At 53.7% G+C, this 19,618-nt stretch overlaps 1 protein-coding gene and 1 long non-coding RNA gene across 6 annotated transcripts in view; one reads left to right on the forward strand and one right to left on the reverse strand.

Moving 5' to 3' along the window:
• The window catches only part of IQSEC1 (IQ motif and Sec7 domain ArfGEF 1), a 376,147-nt gene that overhangs the window by 194,591 nt on the left and 161,938 nt on the right, over positions 1-19,618 (reverse strand). The window lies entirely within an intron of this gene.
• LOC140593901 (uncharacterized) lies at positions 6,160-12,477 on the forward strand. Its single transcript, XR_011994301.1, has 3 exons — positions 6,160-6,239; positions 8,851-9,029; positions 11,666-12,477. It is a non-coding gene; the product is annotated as an uncharacterized lncRNA (long non-coding RNA).

The following is a 19,618-nucleotide window of genomic DNA, read 5'->3' on the forward strand; positions in this document are numbered from 1 at the left end:
GAGATAAATCCTTATAAAGTCTAGGAATCAATAAACAGACTAACACTGGTCATCGTCCCCACCCACATCCCAGGAGAGCATTTCACGATAAGTGCTTTCAAAATGACCCCATTCTAGGGAGGGAAGGAGGGGGTGCAGTGAGACAGGAGCTCAGGCACCAGCCGGACCTGGAGAAACCCTGCCCACACCTCGATGGTCGGTGGTCGGCTCACCGAGGGCGGCGCGACCACCCACACACGCCAGACCAGCGGCCGAGTTGGGCCGAGGGCCCAGGCCTGTGCGACAGCGGGACGCCGAGGAGACAGCTACGCCCACTCAGGAGCTGGGGTGAGGCGCTGCACCGGAGGCTGATTTCCCTGCCACGTGGCCTTGGGCCCTGGCCGAGCATCTCAGCTTTAGTTTGCTCATCTGTGAAATAGGCATAAACACATGTACGCCACAGGGACTCTGTAGGGAGGAAGTGGGCACACGCACGTCAGTGGTTCTCTGCTGGGGTGGGGGTCTGAAATTTGGGAGGGGGTGTGTTGGTTGGTTGCCATGGTGATGGCCTATTCATATCACAGGCTGCAGCTGTCCCCTGCAGGCCACCAGGTGCTCCCCTTTCCAGGCCTTCACACATTCGGTGCTCCCTGGAACTGTGTAGTAGACAGACTTGCTTGCTGTGTGCCTCACCTGCTAAAATGTGAGTTGTAGAGGGCTGGGACTCTGGGCAGTGGATTTGCTACCGTGTCCCCAGCACTCAGGACAGTGCGTGCCGTGCCCACTTATTATTTTGCATCGAACTTTACAATAACACCTGAGGCAGCAAGACATCTGTTACTTTGTCCAGCTAGGAGCTCCTCTGACCCCAAGCAGAAGCACAGCTGGTTCCCTAGCTGAGCCAGAATTAGTATGCCGGGGCCCCACCAGAAGGCTGGGGGGCACCTCCACAGCGTGTTCCCCACCTACCCAAGACCCATCTCGGTGCAGGGAAGGGCCGCATTGATTACTGCCACCTCCCTAAGCCAGAGCCATCTGCGCGCTCAGATACTATCGGCTTCCCATTAGGCAGATCAATAGCTTCACTGGCCTCCAATCTGTGTTTCCAGAAATCCATCTCCCAGCCACCTTTTTAATTAACCCCCCTCTAAGACAGCCGAGGCACCAATAGATCATCATCCCCGGGCTGCCTCTGCAGAACCACAGACCACAGAGCTCCATGAGACACGGGGGAGCTGCAGGTGTGTTTAAAGCTGACCAGTTTTTCCCCTGTCCCTGGAGGAGCTGACCGCTGGCTCAGTGCCACCCACTGTCCCCCGCTCCTCTCAGAACCCCCGTAGAAGGGGCTGGGGTCCTTCCTCACAGAAAGAAAGCAGAAGATGAGAGGCCAAGGCACCCCACCAGCTGGCAAGAGAGTGAGGGCAAGTGTGCCTTGGAAGGCAGGCTGTTTGCAAAGGCTCTCCAGACGCTGCAGGACCACGGGGGTCTGGTTGGCAGGTGACCAGGAGGGGCCAGCTGAGGCAGGTTCAGAGCAGGGAAGTATAGGGGGAGCATGATCCCCGGGAGGCTCTGTCTCCCCCGCCTGGGGGCTCCTCAGTACTCCACCCTGCTCACCCGTTTACCCTTCTGGTGCTGACCACCCCACGAGGGCAGGGGCCTGTGCCTGTCTCCATCACTGTTCTATCCCTTGTACCTGGTGCACAGTGGGTGCTCTGTAAATTGCTGCTAAGCAAACAGTAATACTTGCCATCCTTAGAACACTCCATCTGCACCAGGCAGTGCTCTGGAAGCTTCACTAAATGATCTTATATCATTTCCACAGCACTCCCTGGGGTGGACACTGCTACTGTTTTCATCTTATAAGTGGGAAAACTGAGGCACAGAGAGGTTAAGTGACTTGCCCAAGGTCACACAGCTAGTAAGCGGTAGATCAGAGATTTTGGACCTATCTGATCTGGAACTCCACTCCACTGTCCCTTCCCTGCTTCCCCGCGGCCTGTCAGCTCTGAAGGGCAGGAACTGGGTCCTGCACCCCATGCAACTTCCATGACATATGCCAATCACATATGTGTTTGTTGAGTGAACACATGAGTGCTTTCTTTGAAACACAATATAGTCAAGTAGTGTGCTGGCACAAATCCGGAGTGTTTCTGGGTGAAGATGAAGGGCACAGAAGGAGTGAATCCCCCTGGGGGACCCAGAGGTGACAGGCCTCCCAGTGAGTGCAACGTGGCCATTACTAGGGACCCTCTGACTTCACGCCACTGCCATCCTCACCAGTCTGTTACGTTGGGGCTCTCTGTCATCTATGCAGAAGGTGCAGAGCCGGGATTTCATTGTACGTAGAGTCTTAAAACCTTCCAACGAGGTAAATGGATTACTGTTGACCGAACATCTGGGCAGAACCACCGTGGGTGTCACCCTCTCTCCTGTTCACGCTGGGGCCCAGACCTCAATCAGTGGGTGTCCCATGTCTCCTGACCCCAGCCTCTCCTCTCCTACATCCCTCCTTCCTTCTGCCCCTGCTCTGGACTCCTGGACTCGGTTGCTCTCCCTGGCCACAGGTGAAGAGTCCACCAGGCCCCCCCTCCCCTTCATCACTCTCTTCCGGCCCCCTCAGCTGAACGGGATAATCATAGGTAGCAGGGGCGCTGGGCACTGGGCATCCAGGGCTGCCTGATGGGAAGGGCTGAGGGAGTTGGGTGGGTGGGGATGGCGAACTGGAGGGCACGTGCTCTGTGTGTGTGTGTGGGGCTCTGCTGGGGGTTCTACCTGTGGTTGCAAGGAGGGAACCCACCAGGACTGCCAGACTTCCTGAGCCACCAAGAGAAGACAGGCACCCACCCTTCACCTGAAATCTGATTTTCAAATGTCAAAAGCTGTTACGATATAAAACGCTTAAAACAAGTGTTAGTCCACACTGCGCAGGCCGGAGGCCATCTTTCAGTGGCTAGTTTGACTTCTGCCCCCTTCAGGGCAAACTCTGGGCTTGGCAGTCAAGGCCTCCCACGGTCTGGCCCCTCTGTTTCCAGATATGAGGATGCTTCCTTGGCTCATGCCCCAGCCCTCTGCCCAGAGTGCTACTGCCTCCTCTAGGAAGCCATCCCTGATTGCTACCCACCCCCAGGCGGAATCCACCCCCTCCTGCCTCCTGCCCAGGCCCACCGACAGCCAGGGGCAGGCCCTGAAGGAGGGTCGACAGACACGCACTGCTCACGTACCACCACTCCCTCCCTCAGACTCCCAACCCAACAGGCAGGGGCAAGGACACAGAGGAGGGAGACTTTGGAGCATTGTGGAGCCTGTGAGACACAAGGTCAAGTTGCTTTTGCATGTGAAAACATCACCCAGTTACCAAATTCTACGACCCCCCCTGCTCCACGGATGCTGCCCCTCCCTCTACTTGCCTTCCATCCCCTGCCTGCCCCGTGCCATCTGCTCCTTCCCAGCTCACCAGCTCACTGATATGTGGCTGATATGTGAAGGAGGCCCACAGGAGCCAATTCTGGCCAAGGCCGAGGCCAGCTTCTGCTCACATCCTTTCCCTGCCCCGTGGGGGTGGGCGGAGAACAAGCCTCCACCCCAAGGGAATGGCAGGGATACAGGAGGGAGGGGGCCACTTTCCTGGGGGCTCACAGCCGGAGCCCTGGGCTCAGCCAGGCTGCCTGTCCTCCTTGGGCTCTTAGGGCAATGAACACCTGTTCACTGTTTGGAACCCCTCACCTCTGACAAGGGAGCCCCCACCAGACTCTTCAGGGAGCTCCCGACCCCCTCTGTGGGCTCCCACGGCCCACACTCCACTGTGACTCTGCCTCCCCAGCCCCCACCCCCACCCCAGTTCCTCAGGGCACAGGACCTGCTCCTTCTGCTTCCTATTCTAGAACCCCACGTGGGGCCTGGGGCAATCAGTCTCCATTCTGAGCACTTTTTATATGCCTTCTGAGCTCTTTATTTCATTTAATCCTGAGCACAACCCCAGGACATTGCACAGATGAGCAAACTGGTGCAAAGTAACAAGCCTCAAGTCACGTGATGGCAGGAGGTGGGGCAGTTAATCCAGCCTTCACCCTTAACCAAGTGCCCTTAACCTTGGGGCTGCAGGCTAGCCCCTTGAGGGAGGGACGAGTGACTGTCTGGGTGGATGATCTCAAGGGAAGAGTCCATGCATCCGCACCACCTGGTGCCTCCTGCAGACCCAGGGGCCCTGGGCAGATGACTTCCGTCCCTCTGTCCCCTTCCCACGCCCATGATTAGCACCCGGCGAGCCCCGAGCACAGGCTCCAAGCCCATTCATCAAACAAGTGACGGAACAGACGTGCTGGTGAATGGCCCTGACGGCAGTCCCGTACTGTGGAGATCGCACCCTCACAATCCTGTGTGTGTGCACATCTCCCCCAAATATATCATCACGGATCTGCTTGAGAAGAGACACCAAATGCCAGCTCCATGGAGCAGTAAAGCTAACCAGCCGTGCAGAGTTAGCAGCAAGAATGAAATAGTGGAAGGCTCCAGTGGTTTTATGGGAAAGCTTATATCTTAATGAAAGGCCAGCCCAAAGCAACAATGAGTGTGTGAGACGTCACAAAGCTGACGGACCCCTCACTGTCTCTTGCCGCTTTTGCCATCCAGGCCCTCTAGGGGCATACATTCAGGTGAGTAAAGACAGCGGGCAGTGAGGTGCTTTCTTATCTACCCAATGCAAGTGAGCATTATCATCTCCATTTCAGGCATGAAGAAACTAAACAGGCTCTGAGAGGTTAAGTCACTTGCCAAAGGTCACGCAGCTGTTAGGTGTCAGAGGTCGTAGGATTAGGACCAAGGCTGGCTCCGTCACTCACATCCCAGGAGGAAGCTTTGCTCAGCACCGAGTTGGAACCAAGGCATGGCGTCATGGTGATCTTTGCTTTCTTATCAGTTAGTATGAGCTTGCCAGGGTCTCTGCTCACGGTCTGGGGCCCGGCTGCTGACTGCCTGGTTCCCCCACACCTGGGTCTGCTAGGCCTGACGCTCCAGGTAAGCCCCAGTGGACCTAAACACAGCGACAGAATCCTTGCCTCGCTGCCAGCTGGTCTCAGAATGTGGCCGGCAAGATGTGCGAGGGACCCACACCTCCCCATGCTGTGTGCCGGCTCCGCCACTGATGTCTTACAGCCTCTAAAATCTAAAAACCTAGAAAATCACAGAAGAGTACAAAAGAAACAAAAGTCACCCATCATTGCTCCACCTAGAATGAACCACTCTGCCCTTTCGTGAATTTTCTACTAGTTGTTTTTTTCAAGGCATTTGATTCTACCTAATTGTCCTACTGGAGAGGTCCATCTTGCCTTCTACTTTTTTCATGATCATTAATTCATGAGCATCCTGGCACCTCATTTTTAAAAAGCCCTATTTCGGGGGGCACCTGGATGGCTCAATCGGTCAAGCACCTGCCTTTGGCTCCAGTCATGATCCTGGAGACCTGGGATCGAGACCAGCGTGGGGCTCCCTGCTTACTGGGGAGCCTGCTTCGCTCTTTCCCTCTGCCCATCTTCATTGCTTGTGTTCTCTTTCACTCTCTCTCTCTCTCAAATGGATAACAAAATCTTTAAAAAAAAAACCTCTACTTTTTAATGACTCCTATCTACTCCAATGTGTGGCTGGGAGTAAACTAGGAGATGAAGGCTCTATTTTTAGCTGTCAGTGTTGTTGCGAATATTTGGTGGTCGGAGAGCAATGTAGCCAGGCATTTCCCCATTTCTATCTATGAGGATTTCCTTCAGGAGCATTCTGAGAGGCAGAATTATGGGTCGAAACTGTGGACGCTTGGGGGACCCCCGACACGAATGCCCACACCCCCTCCAGCCTGCATTTCCCAGGCTGCGATGAGTATGCTCCTTCTGCTACTTTTTGGCCACACACACCCATCTCGCCCTCTGGCAAACACTCCCCTTCTGAGGCCATCTCCTTGCTCCCGTGGTGAGTCAGCCTTAGGTGGGAACCTCCGTCACCAACTCATCCCTCTGGGTTTAGAATCCTGAGCCGAGTGGCTCCAAGGGAGAGAAGCCACTAGACACAACTTTGCATGTGCTTGTTTGCTTTTCAGGTGCTGTTAGCACAGAAAACAAACTTGAAAACAACCCCAGTGATCCCAACCAGGCAAGCTGCAAAAAGGTAAAGTGCAAAAAGGTAAAGTCCGATAGAATCTGTATGAAACTCACGAATGACACGGTGTCCTAACGGCCCACGTGCTCCTCTGCTGGGGATGGGGGAGCGAATGGCAGGTGAGAGCCCCGGAGCTGGTGAATGCCTTGAAGGTAAACGTGAGGTACAAGGGACAGGATGCACGGTGGGAGGATGTGGCCTCTTCTGAGTTTAGGGGCCACAGCCAACATGTCCCTTTGGGGTGCTGACTGTGGATGTAGGGAAGGGCACGTCCAGAGCATGAGTTGTGGGGGAACAGGGTACAAACAAAATCTATCTCAGTCCTCAGACACGCGGGGACTCTATGGTCAATGCACACACACACACACATATACATGTAAGTGAGGGACCGTCCACTCTGGGAGGGCTCGAGGCAGCTGAGAGCACTGCCTTCCTCTCCCTCCTTCCCCCACTCCCTCCCACTGGCTTTTTTCTCTTTTTCCAAAGATTTTATTTATTTATTCATGAGAAACACAGAGAGAGGCAGAGACACAGGCAGAGGGAGAAGCAGACTCCCTGCGGGGAGCCCGATGCGGGACTCGATCCCGGGTCCCTGGGATCACAGCCTAGGCCGAAAGCAGAGGCTCAACCACTGAGTCACCCAGGTGCCACCCTCCCACCTGACTTTTTATTTTTTTATTTTTTTAAAAGATTTTATTTAATTATTCATGAGAGAGAGAGAGAGAGAGAAGCAGAGGGAGAAACAGGCTCCATGCAGGGAGCCCGATGTGGGACTCGATCCCAGGACTCCAGGATCACGCCTGGGCCGAAGGCAGGTGCTAAACTGCTGAGCCACCTGGGAATCCCCCCACCTGACTTTTTAAGGCAAAATACTGACGCCAGGTAATCTGGATGGTGGGTGCGTGTCTGGAGCTCTCCATCCACACTACCTGGGCTCAAATCCAGCCTCTGCCACTTCCCAAGGAGGCCACGTAGGAACTGCTCTGTGCCTCAGTGCTTCACTTAAAACCACTGAACCTGCCTCAAGAGGTCCTCTAGGAGGATTAGAGAAATTTTTCTTTATTAAGCATTTAGAATGATTCTGGGCATGTAGGAAGAAGTCTACATAAGTATAAGCTCTTGTTTTTATTTTCCCTAGGTTTGAAATATTTCATAATTTAGAAAATCCATACATCTATGGCTTCTGACAGAGGCGACAAGCCTGTTCACCAGTTCCCGCGTGTGAGCCCCACTGCCACCACCACCACCTCACCCTGGCTCTAGCTTCCACTACGACTCCCCACCCCACCCCTCACCCCTGACCCCATGTCTGATTCTCTTTGGATGCTTTTGGCCAAGATTTTTTCTGTCTTTTGAACACGAAAACCTGCCTGTTTTCATCTCCCATCACAGGCACTTCCTAGGCTGCTGAGTGAGGGACCCTGCCACAGCCTTAGCGCCTTGGCAGATTTATGCTCTGTTTCTATGTGGATTTGGAGATTTACACTGGGGGTATGGCAGGGCACCAATTAAAGGCAGGATGCAAATGAACCCGTCTTAAAGAGCTTACCAGGGGCAAGCCTGGCCCTGCAGTCAACAATAAGGATGGCTGGGGGGGAGGTGTCAGGGGAATTACCTGCCCAGCTATCATCCTTAAGTGGAGAAGTCCAAGGGGGCTGCAGGAAGGGGAAGATGAGAGTCCAGGACACAGGTAAGGGAAAAGCAGTCCCGGGTCTCCCCCCAGGGATATGTGCAGGAGATGGAGAGCATCTGCACCAGCTTCTGGGGGCGAGTCACTAGCTTCCTGGGTGGCCAGGGGCAGCTGTGGCAGGCTCCTGATCACCCAACTTCCTGGCTGATCTGGGCCAGTTTGCCAGATGGGCCAGTTCTGTAGTGATGCTCAGGGCTGATTCCTGGTGGCCCAAAAGCAAGATGGTGCCTCCAGACTTTCCAGTGATGGTGGTTAGCACCGGATCCCCTGTATGACAGCTCTTCCTGCTTACGACAGCTGAGTGTTATGGACTGGATGTTTGTGTTCCCCACAATTCATAGGCTGAAACCCTAACCCCCAGTATGATGAGGTTAAGAGGTTTAGATGAAAAAAAAAAAAAAAAAAAAAAAGAGGTTTAGATGAGGCCACGTAGGTGGAGCCCCCCCCTGGGATTAGAATCCTTATAAGAAGGGGAAGAGAGGGGCACCTGGGTGGTTCAGCATTTGAGTGTCTACTTTTGGCTCAGGGCGTGATCCCGGGGTCCTGGGATCGAGTCCCCCATCAGGCTCACTGCAGGGAGCCTGCCTCTACCTCTGCCTATGTCTCTGTCTCTCTTTGTGTGTCTCTCATGAATAAATAAATAAAAACTAAAAAAAAGGGGGGGGAGGGGAAGAGAGACCACCTCCCTTGCTCCTCTCTCAGGCAGGTGAGGACACAGCAAGAAGTGACATGTGCAAGCCAGAAAGAGACCCCTCACCAGACACTGAACTCACCGGCCCCCTCATCTTGCACTTGCAGCCTCCAGAAGCCTCCCCAAGCCTATGGTGTTTTGTCACAGCAGCCCAAGCTGTCTAATACACTGTGTGATTTGGGATTTTGCCATGTTCCCCAACTGTTACACTGTACACACAGGCAGCCCTGCACTTGCCACGTCTTTGCACATGCTCTTCCCTCTGTTCGGCCTGCCCTTCCTTCCACCCAACAACCAGCTGGACTCCTACTCACCCTTAAGGCAAAGCTGATGCGCCGCTGTTCTTCAGGTGTCCTTCCTGGCACCTCTACTGGTGCCCATGACGCACAGAGGTAGCAGCTTCCTCCCGGGTCCCCAGCACTTGGACCGGCATTCGTTAGTGCAAGAGTCAGCAAATACTGACCGGACGGCCGCCAGTGTCCTCACCACCGGAGCTCCGCAGTGACAAGTACAGCATAGACCAGCAAGGTACAGTTTCCCAGCCAGTCCTGCTCTTTATGAGCTGGGTGACCTGGGGCAACTCCTGAACTTCTCTGTGTCCCGTCTGAAAAGTGAGGCTGTCGGGACTGTTAACCCTTGTAAATGGCCTGGCAAGATCCCCAGCACAGGTTGGGCTACACAGGTGATGGTAACAACCAACAAGGAGACAGACGTGGGAAAAACTCTGCCCCCGCCCTGAGAGTCATGAAGGGAATAGTCTGTCTGCCGAGGTCAGGGAGGGCTTCCCGGAGGAGGCGATGCTTGAGTGGAGGCAACTTGGACACCTCTGGGCATCTGCCGTCATGGATACGGAGCTTCCTAGGCTGTGATTCCAGCCAGGACAGGACAGGCACTCCCTCCAGCAGAAGGAGGCGGGCTGCGGCCAGGCCATGGCAGGGTTGGTCTGAGGGAGGAAGCCTGCCCGCAGAGGGTTGGGAAAGTCCCTCCACCCTTGTCCCCATGTCCCTCCCCCTCAAGGCCCAGACCTGGCCCACAGTGGGCATGAGACAGATGCAAGAGGCCCGAGGGACTTCAGGGTGCTCCTGAGGGTGGAGGCCCCACCCCCTGCATCAGCGCCAAAGCCAGAGAAAGACAAACGAGACATGAGACAATGTTGTCACATGAATCAGTGTCTGAATCTGCCAAATTTTCATCTTGCTGTGATTAAAAACCAGCTAGAGCATCATAAACTTGCTCCGGCTTCGGGCGGTAGCAGCTGAACATCAGTCACTGGGTCACAGGCAGCTGGGCCCCAAAGCGCTCTCTGGGGGAGGGATGCCCGCTTATCAGGCTCCTACTGCTCACCTGGAGCTGTGGGAGTACTCCCCAAGGTCAACCTCCCAAAGGAGGGTCCTGCTGCTGGCCCCTCTCAGTGACAAAACAGGCTCAGAGACGGCAAGTAACCAGCTGCGGTCACAGAGCCTGGAGCAAGCAGCAGAGCTGGACTTGAATCCTGGCCTGCTGCCCTTTTGCCTGGGTCTGGGTAAGGCCAGAAGGCAGGTGCTGGTCGTGACAGGGGCAAACACAGAAGCTGGTTGCTGGGTGGGTGGGTTCAATACAACCGAAGAGACAGCAGTCAAATTCACAGACCCCAGAGCCAACCTGCCTGCCCCTCACTGCCTTGTGACTGTGACCAGCTCCGTGACCTCTGTGGGCTTCAGCCTGTGCATCTGTAAAATAAAGGTACCGCTTGCCCACTTCAGGGAGTGTGGGGAGGATTAGAGAAATAACAGCAAGCACAGCACCCAGAGGAGAGTAAGGCAGGATCAGGATCCTGCAAACGTCGCCTCTCAGTGCTGTTTACAGAGCTGGGCACTGTCCTTAACGTGCGGGCACAGCGGCGAGGGCACGAGACCTCTGCTGTCTGGGAGTTTGGGGTCTCCTGCAGGAAAGTGAGGGATGGTGCTGGTGGCGAGGGGGTCCCTCTGGGAGCCTGCCACCCCACTGACATGATAACGGCTGCTCACAAAAAAGGAAAGCAAGCTGGGGGTCCCTCTGTAGGCCACGGGCTAAGATGCACCGAGGGGTTACAGCACAGCACAGGGAACAGTTCTGGGAATACAAAGGCAGCTGCGGAACATTCTGCATGCAGTGTAATTCTATCTATGAGAGAGGAAGACGCACACAGAGCACACTTAATGCTTGTGTGTGCCTGAAAATGCACAAAAAATTTCCACCAGGATACACTGCAAACGGACGTCAGTGGGTATCTGTGGGAGGGGCCAGGCTGGGAACGCTGGCCAAAAGGCACTCGGGCCCCCTTGCAGCTTTAATCAGCCACACAGAGAACGTGGTCACGCGTTGTTTATTCACAATGAACATTGTGGATGAAGTTACTGAACCAGCATGTTTTTCCCGGATGTGGCTCTTCAGGACAGGGGCCCTGTGCTCGGGTGTTAGGTGGGGGCCCAAACCTGAGGATTGGCAAAAGGGGGACATGGGTGTGTATTCCCAGAGAGGGACAGAGTGGCCACAGGTGATGCTCAGGGCAGGCGTACCGAGCAGGGGCCATCAAAAACCTCCTGAGTCCACAGAGGGCAACAAACCCACAACATGGATGGAGCACCTATTACGTGGTGGACCTTGCCCTGCCTGCCAGGTGAAGGGGCAGGGGAGGAAGCCATCCAGGGACCTCACATCCCAGGGAGGGCCGAAGGGGTTGTGTAGGCAGATGAGAGTGGACCATAGTGCCAGACAGTAATTTTGGCTTTGAGAGCCCAATTTTCTCTGTCATAACTACTCTGACTTTGCCAGTTTTCTCTCCAAAGCAGCTGTCGACAATAGACAAGTGAATGGTGTGGCCAGGTTCCAATAAAACTTTACAAAAACAGAACAGAACAGAGACCCCCAAAATATACCTTCACATACACAGTCAAGTGGTCTTTGACAGGAGGGCCAAGACCACTCCACGGGGAAAGGTCAGTCTTCAAGGAATGGTGCCTCGAAACCTGGATTCCACAAACAGAAGAATCGGACCCATACTCATATCGTATACAAAAGTAAATTCAAATGGATCAAAGACCTACACCCAAGAGCTAAAACTATAAAGATCTTCAAAGAAAACATAGGGAAAGCTTCACAACACTGGATTTGGCAATGATTTTTTTTTTTTTTTTTTTGGATAGGACACCAAAGCAGTCATAGACCAAACATATGCAGGCATCAAAAGAAAAAAATGTTAAACTGGAATTCATCAAATTAAAAACTTCTGTACATGGGAGGACACATCAACAGAGAAGAAAACCCACAGCGTGAGAGGAAATATTTGCAAATCATGGATTTGATAAGGGATTGATATCAAGAATAAATAAAGAGCTGCTAAAACTCAACAACAGTGGAAAACAATCCAATTCAAAAATGGTTGAAGGGCTTCAATGGGTACACAAATGATCAATAGGCATGTGAAAGGATGCTCAATTTAGGGAAATGCAAATCAAAACCACAGCAGGATACCACTTCACACCATGTATGACTATTACCAAAGCAAGTGTTGGTTAAGATGTGGGGGAAATGGACCTCTTGTGCACTGTAGGTGGGAATGTAACATGGCGCAGCAGTTGTGGGAACCAGTAGGGTTGTTCCTCAAAAAACTGACTATAGAATTACCATATGACCCAGCTATTCCACTGCTGGGTAGATACCCAAAAGAATTGGAAGTGGGGTTTCACCATGTTCAGAGCAGCATTACTCATAATACCTGAAAGGTGGAAACAAATCAAGAGTCCAACAATGGATGAATGGATAAAACAAAATGTGGTCTATCCATACGATAGAATATTACTCTTCCCTGAAAAAGAAAGAAACTCTGACATGTCCTGCAGCATGGATAAATCTTGAGGACATCATAAAAGGGAAATAAACCAGTCACAAAAGGACAAACACTGTATGACTTCACTTGTATGAGGTCCCTAGAGTCGTCAAACTCGCAGAGACACTAAGCAGCATGGGGCTGCCAGATGTGGAGGAGGGGAGTGGGGAGTTAGTGTGTAACGGGGACAGAATATCAGTCTGGGACGATGGAAAAGTTCTGGAGATGGGCGGTGGGGTGGTCGCACAGTGTATGTACTCAGTGAATGTACACATGCCCCTGAACTTCATGCTTACAAATGGTTACAATGGTAAATTTTATGTTATATGGATTTTACCACCATAGAAAAAGTAAATAAAAATACAAATAAAAAATACAAATAAAAAATAAAAAGCCCATGTGAATACATTATTTGGACCCAGGGAACTGGACCCCTCATGCAGAGCATGTGGGATAGAAGCTCCTAGCAGGCACGGCAGAAGGGCGGCTATGGATATACTAATTGTGCTGGATAGTGATGAGGCTGATGACGGGGTGCCAGGATTGAGTGGACTGGAACCCTGATTTCACTAGATGTAGTGGGCTCTGGTTTTCCCAGGAGAGTATGGCATCTCTGTTGGCCTCTGTCAGCACACAGGGCTATCCCACCCTGCCACCTGAGCTGAGCATCACCTCCTGGGCTCTCGGCGGCTCCACCAGGGAAATGGCCAAGGACCGGGTGGGGGAGAAGGACAGACCCCAGCTGCTCTCCACTCCTCCAGGAAGGCTTTGGGAACTCTTTGTGGCCACGGTTGCATGCTCCTTGGAAGGCATTCCTTTGGCACAGGGACAGGGCAAGAATGTAATGCACACAGGCCTGCTGCCAACCGCTCCATCTCCAGGAGAAAGGTGCACACGGGGCTGGCTGGGCAGTCTGCAGCGCCAATGACCTTCAGGCCCCAAGAGACCGGGCGAGGACTTTCTGTCCCCCCCGACCCCCCTCTCTCCGTCCTTCCCTCCCCACCACACTGGATCCTCAGGACCACTGTGTGGTGGCGACCATCACTGTGCCTGTTTACAGATGAGCAAGCTGAGGCTTGGTGGGAGGGAGCAATCTCAGCCCCAATCTCCCTGACTCCAACTTGGGTTCCTCATGCCTGGCCTCTCCTGTGAGGATGAGACACAGGGCAGGTGGGGCGGAGGAGCGAGGGAGGGTCCTGACTCCAGATCCTAGCTCTAGGGCTCCTACTCTGTGTGCCCTCGGGCAGGGGCAGGCATCTGCCCTCTCTGGGCCCCTGCACCCCTCCCCAAGGCCCGCACGTGGCACACATTCAATTAATGCTAATTCTTCCTCTTCTCTTCCTGAAGGAGGAGCCACGCAGGGTCTAGAGGGAGGAGGCAAACATTTAATTAAGAAAAACTCAGGACACAGCCTGAGATGGGGCTGCAGAGAGCAATGAGCAGCGGGATCTCAGAGCATCAGGGAGCGAGGGAGGCCGGCGCCAGCAGAGTCATCTCACGGCAATTAAGCAGGATGTAGGAGACCCATGGGGCTCCCGCCTGCACCCAGCTGCCCCCTGGGGCCCAGCCCAGGCTTCCTTCAAAGCGGTGGCGCCGGGCAGGATGCAGAGGGTGAAACTGGCCACCTCTGCGGGGCCTCCTGGCAGACGTCAGCCAGGAGTTACGTGCTAGCCTTCCTCTCTCTGAGAACTTACCTCACCATGTTATGGACTAAATACAGCTCCAGGGAAGCCCAGCCTCAGTGTGGCTTCGACAGATTGAAACAGAAGGTGGCTCACCTGGCTCCTGCTTACCCCCAGCGCCCTGCCACCCCCAGCCCGCGAACTTCCTGTGGTCCTTTGTCCACCATCGTCACCACTCGTGATACAGTGGCTGCCTCTTCATCTGTGCCTGTCCCAGGGGTCAGCGGGCCACATCCAGCCCACTGGCTGTTTTGGGGAGTGAGGTCTCATGGGAACACAGCCACACCCACCGCTGACATATCATCCTTGGCTGGGGCAGCCACAGAACTGAGCAGCGATGATGGCCTGTATGGCTCACAAAGCCGAAGATTGTTACTATCTGGTCCTTTATAGAAAGTGTTTGTTGATGCTGTCCTGTATCTGTCTCCTTTACTCCTCATGGCCTCCCGGGAAGCCGATATTATTATTTTCATTTCACAGGAGGACCCCCACCATGGCTGGGAGAGGGGAGGCCAGCCCCGTGGGGATAGGGCTTCCTCCTGTCCCCAGCTCACACAGCAGGGTAGGGCACAAAACAGCTGCTTGGTGACTATATGCTAGTGGGTGGCCATGACATGAATGAACAACCCTACTCGGCGTGGAGTTTGAGGTCACAGGGACACTCCCGGCACCTGTGGGGACAAGGTGCTTGCTGCCCTGGGGACCAAGGCCCTGAGCAGAGCTGGGCACCCATAACCTGATGTGCTCTGAGGTGCCACCTGCCATGATGCAGGGTAGCCAGGCCACAACAGAGCAAGGCCAGTCCCGAGAGGACAACCAGGGGTGGCCAGGGAGGTGCAAACCAACTGGTTTTGCCTCTGGAGGATGACAAGCTTGGGGCCTGGTTTGCAGCAGTGCTAACTCCCAAAAGCAAAAGGGAGAGAATGGGGCTCAGAGTCCCTGGCCACCAGGAAGTGAGGGCTCCACTCCACGAGAGCTAAATCAGTGGAGCTCACAGGGGCTGGGCATGGACTCCTGGCTTTGACAAGGGCAGACAGACCAGGGCCTGCCTTGTTAGCTGGGCATGTGCAGACCTCCAGAACCGCCCCTGGGTTCAGGGGGCTGTGGAGGCCGCAGAAGGCTGAAAGGGGCTCTCCATCCAAATTAAGGCCGCGTCTCTCAAGGCTGGGCAGAAACAATCCAGGTCAGCCAGGGGCAGGCAAGTGATCCTCGCTCCTGCCCTGGGTCAGGCCTGCCTGCAGGGTGCTCGCCTTCTAGTGAAGGAAAGGACAGTAAACCAAACCTGGCCTATAGTGACTCACACTGTGGATGGCAATACCATCTTGGGGGGGAAAGGGTCAAATACAGGCTGCTCAGAGAAGGCTTCCAGGAGACGAAACCATGCGAAGACTTGGAGGTGAGCCGCAATGCAGGTGTCTGGGGGAAGACTGAACCAGGCAGAAGGAGCTGCCAGTGCAAAGGCCCTGGGGAGGAGTATGCCTGGAATCCCATGAATGACAGGGAGCCTGGGGAGAGCCCAAGACAGAGATATGACAGGGCAGCTGATCAGGACCATGGGGGTTACAGGGAGGACGCTGTCTCTGACTGTGAGCAAGGAGGGAGCCATGGCAGGGTGTTGAGCACAGGAGTGGCTTGCACTATTTGGATCCATCCGGCTGTCCAGACAATGGGCTGACAGATGGGCTGAGTGTGGGATTGAAGGTAGGAAGGAAAGAAACAATGAATGGATGCATAGAGAGAGAGGGTGAGGGGAACCAGGAGCTGAGCAGAGCTACGACTCAGGAGACATCGGAGGTGAGGCTGCATGTGGGCTGCGTACCACTCAGGGTCTTGAAGGTACTGCCAAAGCCCTTCCAGCTGGAGCTCAAGCACAGGCTCCCCAGAAGATGCCCACGAGTGGTTTCACTTGCTGCCAAAGACCCTGAAGCTCGGAGAGCGGTGGACCTTGCCGAGGCCACACGGCCCCATTACCGGAGAGGTCAAGATGTGAATCTACATCCTCCCAAGGGTCTGGTGGCATCCTTGCTCCTGGGACAGACTGGGAGCTCCTCGCGAGGGCATATAATGACAGAGAAGGGCCTGGACATCCTTCAGGGACACAGGCTGGCCCCCAGGCCCCGCTGGGAGGAGCGTATTCCCGCACACTCCCCAGGGGAGGTGAGCTGAGTCTCCTGCAGGCTCCGTGGGGCAGGGCTGGAATTTAGCACTCTCTCCATTTTAATAAAGACCATTCAAGGCCCTGAAAATTAATTTCCCCCAAGAAGACAATTATGTGTCAAATAATACACCCACTGAGCAAATGGTTAAGAAAAACCCAGCCAGGAGGGCTTTGTGCGGGCTAATTCCAAGTTAGGTGAGTTCAGTACCCAAGGCCTTGTAAGGTCATTATCGGGTGATAATGAACACAGGTGTGCAGGTGAGGGGAGGGAAATCATTTCTAATGCTTGTGCCCCAAAACAATTTATTTCGAACCTGAAAACAGCATCCATTGGGAAAGCCAGTCTTCTCTGTGCCCTAATAAAAGCATCCCCAAGTCCACATGGGAGGAAGCAGACAGCCTGAGCTGAGAGGCTGTAAAGGGACATGGCCTGTGGTGTGGTTGGCCCCACACGTCAGGCTGGCCTGAGCTGGTGGCCAGCATACAACCAGGAGGGCTCTCATTGAAATGTGACCTGTGACTTCTGAAATGCCAGGGCTAGTGTCTCTACCAGCAACGATTGGTGGGAATGGAAAAGCCAGTTAGTCCTCAGATGAACCCAAGTCTGGGTAGCTTTTCTCCATGACATGGTAGCATGATCCCAGCAGCCTTGAGTCTGTACCTCTGATCCAGACTTCAGGTGTAGAGACTGAGGACCAGAGAGGTTGAGCAAGTTGCTAGGATCACACTGTGAGGTGGGACAGGGAGCCCAGACCCAGCTCTGTGCCCTCCAGCCTGATGTCCTGCTCTGCCCCGGGTCCCGTGGCAGGGTTGCTGCTTGGCCTGGGGTTAGACCGACAAATCTGGGTTATCACGGGATTTGGTGTATGTAGAACAAAGGCCCAGCCACGGGTCTTGAGCCAAATCTGGCTCTCTGCCTGCTTTTGTAAGTCAAGTTTTACTGGAACACAGCCATACCCACTTCTGTCTTTACTGGGGTACGGCAGCTTTTGGACAACAGCAGCCCGAGGGATGCTGCTGCCCCCTTAAGCTGACCCAGCCGCCATCAGAACTCCCAGTCTCAGTGTGGGCTTGCACCCCAGTCTGGCAAACCCTTCGTTGCCCTGAGTAGGCTCACATCAAAGTGCATGGCCCCTTTGCACGGCAGTGAGGGTGGGCACCTCTGGGGGTGTGGAGAGGGTGGTGACAAAGAGCATCAGGACCCCATTTGACCAGGTCAACTTGGTTGCTTTAGCAAGCTGTGACTGCTGGGGGACAGGTTCTTGAGGGTCATGATGGTCATGCAGAGCACACCAAACTGTGTCCTTAGAGCAGGGAATTCCAGGACTCCAGAGTGTTCACAGCTGAAGTTCTGCTCTATTCCTGAGCCTCAGTTTCTCCACCTGTAAGTGGGGGGGCCTCATATCCAATGATTTCTGAGGCCTTGCTCTGCCAGAACAGTCTATGGATCTCAGTAAGGACCCACAGGGCTCTGAGAGGTAGTGAGCAGTGGCTCCTCTATAAAGCAGGGGTGTTGAGAGCACCGCCCACCCATCTCTCCACCCATACCCACACTGGATTGCAATTGTTCAGACTGAAGAGATGCCCAGGCTGTGATGGGCTAGATCAGGCTCACACACAGAGCTCAAGAGAGGGCGTGACACTAGTGGCAAAGGTCACAGGCAATGACCCTGCCCCTAACCCATGGCCAGAAGAGCTCCCGGGCATGCCTCCCATGGGAGCACCTAGCTCCCCCAGCCTTCCCTGACTCAGTCATAGGCCCCACCTCCTCTTGCCACATCAGCCCCATATGGAATCTGCCACCATTCCTTCAGCATCCCTAACAGGGGCAGATCGCAAGTTCAAATCCATCCACTTCCCACCATACCACTGCATAGCCGGGGGACAAGCAAGTCTTCCCTGGACTCCAGGGAAGCCTCCTAAGGAGTCTCCTTGCCCCTGCTCCAGGGCCATAGAGCATCTACATGTCACTCCCCTTCCTAAAGCAGTAGTGGCTTCCTGAGCCCTTAGGACCCCTTTTATACTTTGGTTTCTGTTTCCCCCTCTAGCCTTACCAAACTTAGCCACCAGCTTCTCATGAGTGTCCAGCTTTCACATCCTTAAACACTTCTACCTCAGGGCCTTTGCTCCTGCTATTCCTTGTGCCCAGAGTATGGCTCCTTAGAGTCTTCTGACTTACCCCCGGGGCATCCTATCACTGCCTTCTCAGAGAAATCTGCCCCGAACCCCCTCTAGTTGAGGCCCCACCTCTGTCACTGAGCCCACTCATTTCTAGCAATGCTACTTAAATGCCATCTCATACTTTTGTGCTCACTAATGAGTATCTCTCCTCCACCTGAATGGCCTGACCAGGCTGTACCTCCAGCATCTACAACAGTGCCCAGTTCCCATTGGTAGCTGATATGTATTTGCTGCATCAGTGGGTAAAAGAGAATATATCTTAAATGAGAAGTAACTCAGGGGTTTGAAGAGAGGTGAGTATGGTAGTGATTTTTGTTTGGGCCGATGGAGTCAGAAGTGCCCAGGAGCCCCCCACATGTTGCCTCCAGTAGGAGGTGATGACAGTGTAGGGCCCAGCCAGGAGATGGAGGTGTGGGCAGTGTAGACAGGCAGGGGTCAAGAGCAAGGACTCTGGAGCTGCAGGGCTCAGATCAAATCCCACTCAAATCTCTTAGAAGTATGTGTTCTCAATAGCCCTTCAGGGGCCCCAGTTTCCAGATCTGTAAAGTAGAGGGAATGTATCTCCCCTGCAGGAAATATACTGATGCTGGATAAAAGTTCTGTACCTGCTGGCATTTCTTGTTACAGAAGGAACCCCAACTCTAGACACTTCCTCCTTCCTGCATCCTGGCCAAGAAAAGCAATAGGACAAGGGTGTTCCTTGGGATCAGCTGTAACGCCGATGGAGAGTGCAAAGCCAGCCAAAGGAGAGACGCCATCCTGATCTAGGCTTCCTGTGCCCCTTGGGATGTCCTGTTGGAAGGTACTTGGCTGCCTGGAGAAGGGCTCTGCTACTTGTCTCCCTAGGACAGTCTGGTCAATTTCACACAAAATCATGAGAGGAAAAATATACCTTCCTCGCTGTACAAGTAAAAATGCTAAGTTTTTAAAAAATGAAACAGTATTTTCAATATTAAAGGGAAACTTCTATTTGAGGTCAGGAGCCTATCTGTGTGTGTGTGTGTGTGTGTGTGTGTGTGTGTGTGTGTATGTGTGTGTTTAAAAAGCTTTATTAATGCAACTAACTGGACATATTTAAAGTTTCTCTCATTGATGTTTAATTTCCTTGTGTTGTAAAGCATATGACTTGAAGAGTTTTATTGCATAGAATTTTGTGATCTTGGTAATTGGTCCAGGTGCACTTGGGAAGACTGTGTATCTGCTGCTGTTGGGTGGAGTGCCAAACAGGTCAAGTTGGTTGGTGACATTG

Source organism: Vulpes vulpes, chromosome 9 (assembly GCF_048418805.1).
Source record: "Vulpes vulpes isolate BD-2025 chromosome 9, VulVul3, whole genome shotgun sequence".
Lineage (NCBI taxonomy): Eukaryota > Metazoa > Chordata > Mammalia > Carnivora > Canidae > Vulpes > Vulpes vulpes.